At 27.2% G+C, this 7471-nt stretch overlaps 1 long non-coding RNA gene across 3 annotated transcripts; it reads right to left on the bottom strand.

The window, feature by feature from the left end:
• Nucleotides 1-851: 851 nt before the first annotated feature.
• On the bottom strand, nt 852-3671 carry LOC100780108 (uncharacterized). Of its 3 annotated transcripts, none has more exons than XR_001387904.3 (4): nt 3548-3671; nt 2796-2853; nt 2206-2330; nt 852-1098 (listed from the first exon to the last, which is right to left on the bottom strand). It is a non-coding gene; the product is annotated as an uncharacterized lncRNA (long non-coding RNA). The 3 variants fall into 3 exon arrangements; XR_005891265.1 differs by having other exon boundaries at nt 2796-3270; nt 3548-3648; XR_001387905.3 differs by lacking the exon at nt 3548-3671 and having other exon boundaries at nt 2206-2339; nt 2796-3540.
• Between the last annotated feature and the right edge of the window lie 3800 nt (nt 3672-7471).

Below are 7471 nucleotides of genomic sequence, written 5' to 3'. Positions count from 1 at the left end.
AAAAATGTAGAGAGACACGAAGTGCCTCATTCCCTTTTAGTTATAATAATAATATTATCTATTATTGTTATTATTATTATTATTATGTAATTTAAGAATATGACCACTTATATTTTTTTTCAACATAGTGCAACACTTTTGAAAAAACATGGGAGAGAAAGTATGAACAAATCATTGTTTAACTTAACTTGTGGAATTGATACATGTGTTTTCCGATACACGAGTTATCTTATAAATGGTTGGAGGTTTAATATAAAGGATCATGATATGCATTTAAAATCACAAAATAGTGGAGTTTTAGTTAAAGGTGATGGAAATACAGGTAATTTAGATTACTTTGGTGTCTTAATAGATATTATTGGATTGAGTTACTCTGGTGGAAACAATGTTGTTTTGTTTAAATGTGATTGGTGGATGTGTCCTTCAAAAAAGGAAACCAGATAGATAAATATGAATTCTTTCTTATTAATAGTAATCGTAAACTAAGGACTAATGAGCCATATGTCTTCGTCAGTCAAGCTCAACAAGTATATTATGTTAAAGATACCAAAGATCATAATTGGTTAGTTATTGTGAAAACAAAGTCTCGAAACACTTGTATGATGTGCATGAGAAAGTTACGCCTCGAAACAAGTATATTATGTTTAACCATTCTTTTATTACCCAATTATTATAAACAATATAATATAAGATACCTTATTGTTCCAGCCATGATTTATAAATACCTTGTCCTTCATCCTTCTAATTAACTATCTTAAACTTCATAAATATAGCAAATGCCTTATAACTCCCCCGTATAGCAACCAAACATAAGGAAACAAAAGGATAAAATACTATCAATTCAAACATGATAAATCCTTAAAATGCTTTCTACTTAGAATTGTTATTAAAAAAATGCTATGATGTAAAGTGAAAGAAGAGAATGCTCAAGAATTGTAACTAAATACATGCAACTAAGATCAAAGAAGATACTTGTAATAATAAATTAGTGGACATAAATCTTTAAAGATTGCTCCAAAAAGAACATAAATCTTTAAGACATGAGACGGGAGACACGTTGCAGGTTCCGACGGGCATCCAAAGAGGCTGAATAGATCTCTAATATAAATGAAATGGAATCAAAATAGTGGAAATATATAGAATAGGAATTTCGATCATATATAATGCCATCAGAAAAATAGGGATGCTGTGAAAAAAAGGAATACTTGAATGGGTAATGCAAGTTAGACATGCACATAAATCTCACTCATGTGGGCATACATGAGTCTCATCCCATACGAGTGTACCCAAGCTAAGAAAACTCATTTTCCTACTTATAACTATTAAAAATCTGCATGGACCACTCCTCAAAATAAATAGAAATTTAAATTTATGACAATCACCATATTTGATGATGTTTTCTTCACTTTCATTTTCAACTAAACATCTTGATTCATCTAATGAACAACTTACACTCAAACTAATTAGAAGACATTTAGGCCTATTAAAAGAGCAAGCTCAAATTCATCTGCTGCTATGGGAAATAGAAAGACAAGACAGACACACTTTGAAGTTCAACAACCTTCATAGTTTTTGGTGTCTCAAGTTACTCAACCTTTAGCTTGCTTCAATTACTTGTTCAAGCTGGAAAATATAAGTTTGAGGCTCCCACTGTTACTTAGGACTAGAGTAAGCATTTCTCTTTATTAGTTTAAGTCACACCTCATCCATTTAAGCCAAAACAGCAGTTGTGCCAAAAAATAATCTGCATAACACGCATTGAAACCTAACTGACAAGAATATTCAGCAAATATTCTATAAAACTTGAAAAATTATGGGACCAGTGAGGCTGCAAAGAGGACTTCCAGATCTAAAGTCCCCTAAAATATCAAAGACTAACTCTTCCAGACCTTAACACACGAACTTCTGCAAGAAAGCCTATCTGCTGTCAAAATTTGGCAGCAACCACTAACCATTTCAATTCTAAGCTTTCTTGAAGTTTTAACCATCCCACTCTTAACTTTTCCCAAACCCATTGTGCTAAGCTTGTTAAACCTTAGAGTTTATCTTAATTAGAAGATTTTACCCTTTTGGTTCAAAACACTCTAAATATAAGTCCAATTAATCAACATGATGAAGCACAGTTTCTTCACAAATAATCCAAAGCTCTTCATGAAATAAAAAAAAAATTACAGCTAGAAATAAACTATTGAAATTGCTTTGCACCTTGATCCAGACAACAAGGCCATTGGATTCACTGCCAATAAATTTCAGTCCATAGAATGCTTTCTGACTGCACTGCTTCCTAAGCTCTCAAGCCACCAACACCGTTTCAGACCCACCTTGAGCTCCTGTGAGAGCTATGTAATTATTGTTTAAAATGAATATAACTCAACATGTATTTTATTATTGGTCAAAATGAATATAACTTCATAAACGATATGCACATCAATCTAGCATATTTTTCCAAAAGAGACAACATTTAAAGGCAAACAGAAATCAAACTCACCGAGTCCTATGTTCAAATTATCCGAACACTACTTAATTAAACTTCAATTAATCCTTCACTGCAAGAAATCAAATCAACTACGAACAAATCCTTCAATTAAAACTTCAATTAGCAAATGACATTATATTTTAGTTTCTTTATGATTTTAGGCAAAACACCAAAGCATGCTCAATTCAGAGCTATATCCAATATGCAACAATGTAGTTAACGGACTAAGTTATCAAACCAAAATTGAATTAAATATGTGAACATTTAAAATCCCAAAGCAAGACCACTTTGTTTGGCATGAATGAGTTGCTGAAGTTACCAGCTTGATAGGACCTGGTGGTGAAATTCCATTATGGTTGTTTGTGAGATAAAACACTCTATCAAGTCATCATCAGGGGTCAGCAACAAAATAACAGAACAAAGCAGTAATTAGATAAGTGAACAAAAAGGGGGAAATACATGGAATTCAATTGCAAATTTTGTAATTCAGAGTAAAGCTTTTTGTGTCATCTACCATTAAAGTCAATAAAAAAAAAAAATTCAGAGTTAAAGATCGAATTCAATCACAAATTTAAAGTTAAAAATTATATTCAATGGAAAAAGAAAAAGCCAAAGAACCTGGTGTTTGTAAATGGAAGAGTTGTTCAGGGTGAAAGAATAATAGGCGTAAGTGTGACTAGTGCTCTTTTGTGGGCTAACAGAGCGTAAGCGTAACTGGTGTGGGCTTGTCGGAATATTATCCCTATTCCCTATCTAATTTTCTCCTCCAATTTCCCCCTTATTTCCCTAAAAAACTGAACCCAGAGATTAGAAATCCAAATGATACTAACCCCAATAGCCATAACCACAACCAAAACTCACTAAACCCACATGAACAATCTTTAAAATTAGCAGCAACACCATGGATAGGGGAGGACAAACCTGATTTCACAACTAAATGAAAAAAGGGGACCTAATTTGAATGAGAAAACGAACTAAGCATGACCAAATTAAGGAGTAAGAACGAAAAGGTTTTGTTCTTCGAAAATTTTGCGAGAAACGTACTAAGCAGGACCAAATTGAGGGACTTACCAGGCTGCAAAGTGACGAGAAACAAGAAAGGGATTGAGGAGACGAATGGTAAGGGGGAAAGTGTTTCAACGAGGGATATGAAAAAATTCAACTTCAATTTAGGGGGGTTTGGTTTGGCGCCTAGAACTAAGAAAACTTGGTTCTCATTTTTAATCTAACGGCTCACATTAGTGGAAGAGAAAAAACATATTCCTAATTGAGGGTGAGGATTGTTGTAACAGTCTAGTCTTGATAATAGTCATTAGATTTAATTAGATAGGATAGGATAACAATAAAAAAAAGTTTAAAAAATTTCTATAACTTACATTTTAATTCTTTTTAGTTCATATAGTTTTAAAAATGGTTTTTTTTAATCCTTTGTATTTTAATTCTCTTTTACTCATTTGAAAGTGATCTTTTTAGTATCTTCTATACTTTATATTTTAATTTTCTTTTAATCCTTACCATTAAAATATGAATAATATTATTATTTACAATTAACTAAAAAAATATTAGTAAATAATTCATAACTAATTTATCCTAAAATAATTTGCAATAAAAAATAATTAATAATTTATAATTAATTTATAGTTAATTATTTTTATATTTGTTTTGTATTAAGAACTAAAAGGTAATTAAAATATAAATTATAAGGACTAAAAATATCACTTTTAAACTATAAGAACCAAAAGAGAATTAAAATACAAATTATAAGAACTAAAAAGAATACTTTTAAACTATAGGAACCAAAAGAGAATTAAAATACAAACTATAAGGACTAAAAATAATACTTTTAAACTACAAGGACTAGAAGAGAATTAAAATGTAAAGTATAGGGACTAAAAAAACCACTTTCAAACTATAGGGACTAAAAATGTAAAAACCATGAAACTATAAGAACCAAATAAATAATTTAACCTAAAAAAATATTAGTAGATTTACCTAAAAAAATAAAAAATTACAATATAATTTTTTTATAAATATTTAAATTTTTCATATAATTTGAACAGTATTTTAACATGGAAAATAATGTTTTTAAAAATAAATTACCAATATAATAAATTATAATTATCATATTATCTTATTTAGAAAATAAACTACTATCTGATAAAAAAAATTCCTTAAAGATGAAATAATTTAATAGACCACACTCTTTTATTAGCAAACATATAAATTTTCTCTTAAATTAAAAAAAAATAAAACTATGAGAAAAAACTATGCACTTATAATATAAAATAATTTTATATTATCATCCAATCACAAATCATCATGTATTATAAGTTTACTTTTACAAAATTATCTTCAAAGTGTTACTAATGATTATTTATAATTAGATGACAATATAAAATTATTTTACATTATCGTATCATCGTTAAACTCTTGAATATTTGTATTTACTTGTATAATATAAATTAAAATAAAAAAATTAGGTGTGGGAATTTCATTCTCCTCAAACTTTTAATTAGACATTTTTTATATTCTCTTAGGATTGGTCAATCATTAGTGTTATACTTGAGCCTTATTGGGTCTTGATCAATGTTCACTATTACACTTATGACTTATTGGATTTTGGTCAATTATCAGCGCTACACTTAGATTTCGTTGGATCTGGGTCGATCGTCAATCTTTCACTTAGACCTTGGTCAATCATCAATGTTGCACTTTGGTTTTATTAAGTCTTGGTTAATCATAAGTGTTATACTTATGTCTTATTAGGACTTAGTCAATTATAAGTATTATATTTGGGCCTTGATCAATTATCAGTGTTACACTTGGATCTTATTGAATCTTAGTCAATCATCATTGTTACACTTAGGTCTTATTAGGTCCTAATCCATCATTAGGGTTACATTTGGATCATATTGGACATTGGTCAATCATTAATACTACACCAAAGTCTTATTAGACCTTGATTAATCATTAATATTTAACTTAATCTTATGGGGCATTGGTTAATCATCAATGTTGTACTTGAACCTTATTGAGTCTTGCTCAATTATAAGTGTTACACTTGAACCTTATTGGACCTTGATTAGACATTAATATTATACTTGAGCCTTATCAAGTTTTAATCAATTATTAGTGTTACACTAGGATCTTATTGAATCATAATCAATCATCATGGATACACTTAGGTGTTATTAGATCCTAATCCATCATTAGGGCTACATTTGGGTCATATTGAATCTTGGTCAATCATTAGTATTACACTTAAGTCTTATTGAGCATTGGTCAATCATGATAATATATTACACAAATTAATTATTATAAATATAATATTTTTTGAAATAATTAAAAGGGTTGAAAAGGTAAAAATAAATTATTATTATATATATTTATCAATTTATTTTTTATTTTATCTTTACAACTTTTTGCAGTCATCTTTTTCAACAAATTGTCTAATGGAGCAAAAAAAATATTTCTTTAATATTGAAGTAAAAATATTTAATATATTCAATAAACAAATACGTGGATCTAGGAGGGTTTAATTTCATATATATATATATATATATATTTATTTAAAATTACAGTTAACATTAGAAATTAAAAAATAAATTCTTATATATATTTATCAATTGATCTATTTTTTTTTATATTATATTAATACACATTTAAATTTCCATTTTAAATATATCTTAAAAACCTTTTTAATCAACAATAAAACTTTTAATATATGTAATTATATTTAACAACGTTTTGGGACACAAGTCATGTCAGTTTGATATTTTAAGACTTCTTTTAAAATTGGCATTGATAAACCTAATCATGTTGATAAAAAAACAAAAAATATTAAATGAAAATTTTATAAATATAAAATCTAAATTTATGCTACAATATTAATAATAATGCAATCTAAAATATAATTATTTTATAATTAGTTAATAACAGTTTAAAAAAATTAGTTTATAATTTGATAAAAATAATTTATTAATGATAACAAAAATAATTATCAGTGAAAGGATTAATTGGATGTAACATCTTAATCAGTGGGGACACATCTTGATGTGTTGAAACTTCTCTCTAAATTGGCACTATTAAATCAAATTAATTTGCTAAACACACACACATCAGCAAGAAAATAAAAAAAAACAAGTCTTTGTCTTTTTTAATTTATTCTGGGTGAGATAAATATTAATAATAAAAATGTAGCTTAAAATATAAACATTATGGTAAGAAGTTAGTTTTTTTTTTTAAATTAAATTTATTTAAATGATTTGTTGTAAACAAATTTTTAAACATATTATCTGTATTCATCAATAAAATCAATTGTACAGATTGACAACTCTTTTTAGGGAGATTATGATCGAAACAAAACATATCAAAGATAATTATAATGAGATAGTTGATTAAATACTTTATTGAAAATACATTAAAATGCAGTTTACATATTTCTCTCCTTACTCAATAATTAAAATTCTAAATTCTCCTAACATTTATCTCCTTATTTGATAATTAAAATTCTAAATTCTCCTAATAATATCACTCTTGACAAACCGGCATAGATTGAAAGCATCACGCACGAAATGAGCAAAACACCCTAATCTGGTTCAGGGTTTTTTTTATCAAATAGGGATAAAATTTTACCCAATTTTCCAATAAGAGATATATTTTAAAAAATTATCTAAAATGAAATGAGTCGTACTAGGTGTTACAACTTTTAACTCAGAAATCATAACACTTTTTATTTTTTTTTATTTTTTTAACTAAAGTCGTAAAATTATTTACGACTTCAGTTCAAGTTTTTTTTATGACTTTAAAGTCATAATTTTTTTAAACTGAAGTCATAAAATTATTTACAAATTTAGTAATTTAGGATTTTTTAACCTTTTTTTTAATATTTTTAAAGGTTTACGACTTTGAAGTCTTAAACCTGTTTTTTTTTTTAATTTTTATTTTAAATTTACAATTGTTACGGTTTTATTTTTATTTTAAATACAAAAATTA

This window comes from Glycine max, chromosome 4 (assembly GCF_000004515.6).
Source record: "Glycine max cultivar Williams 82 chromosome 4, Glycine_max_v4.0, whole genome shotgun sequence".
Taxonomy (NCBI): Eukaryota; Viridiplantae; Streptophyta; class Magnoliopsida; order Fabales; family Fabaceae; genus Glycine; species Glycine max.
The sequence above is the reverse complement of the archived record's forward strand: the minus strand, read 5'-3'. Positions and strand labels throughout refer to the sequence as shown.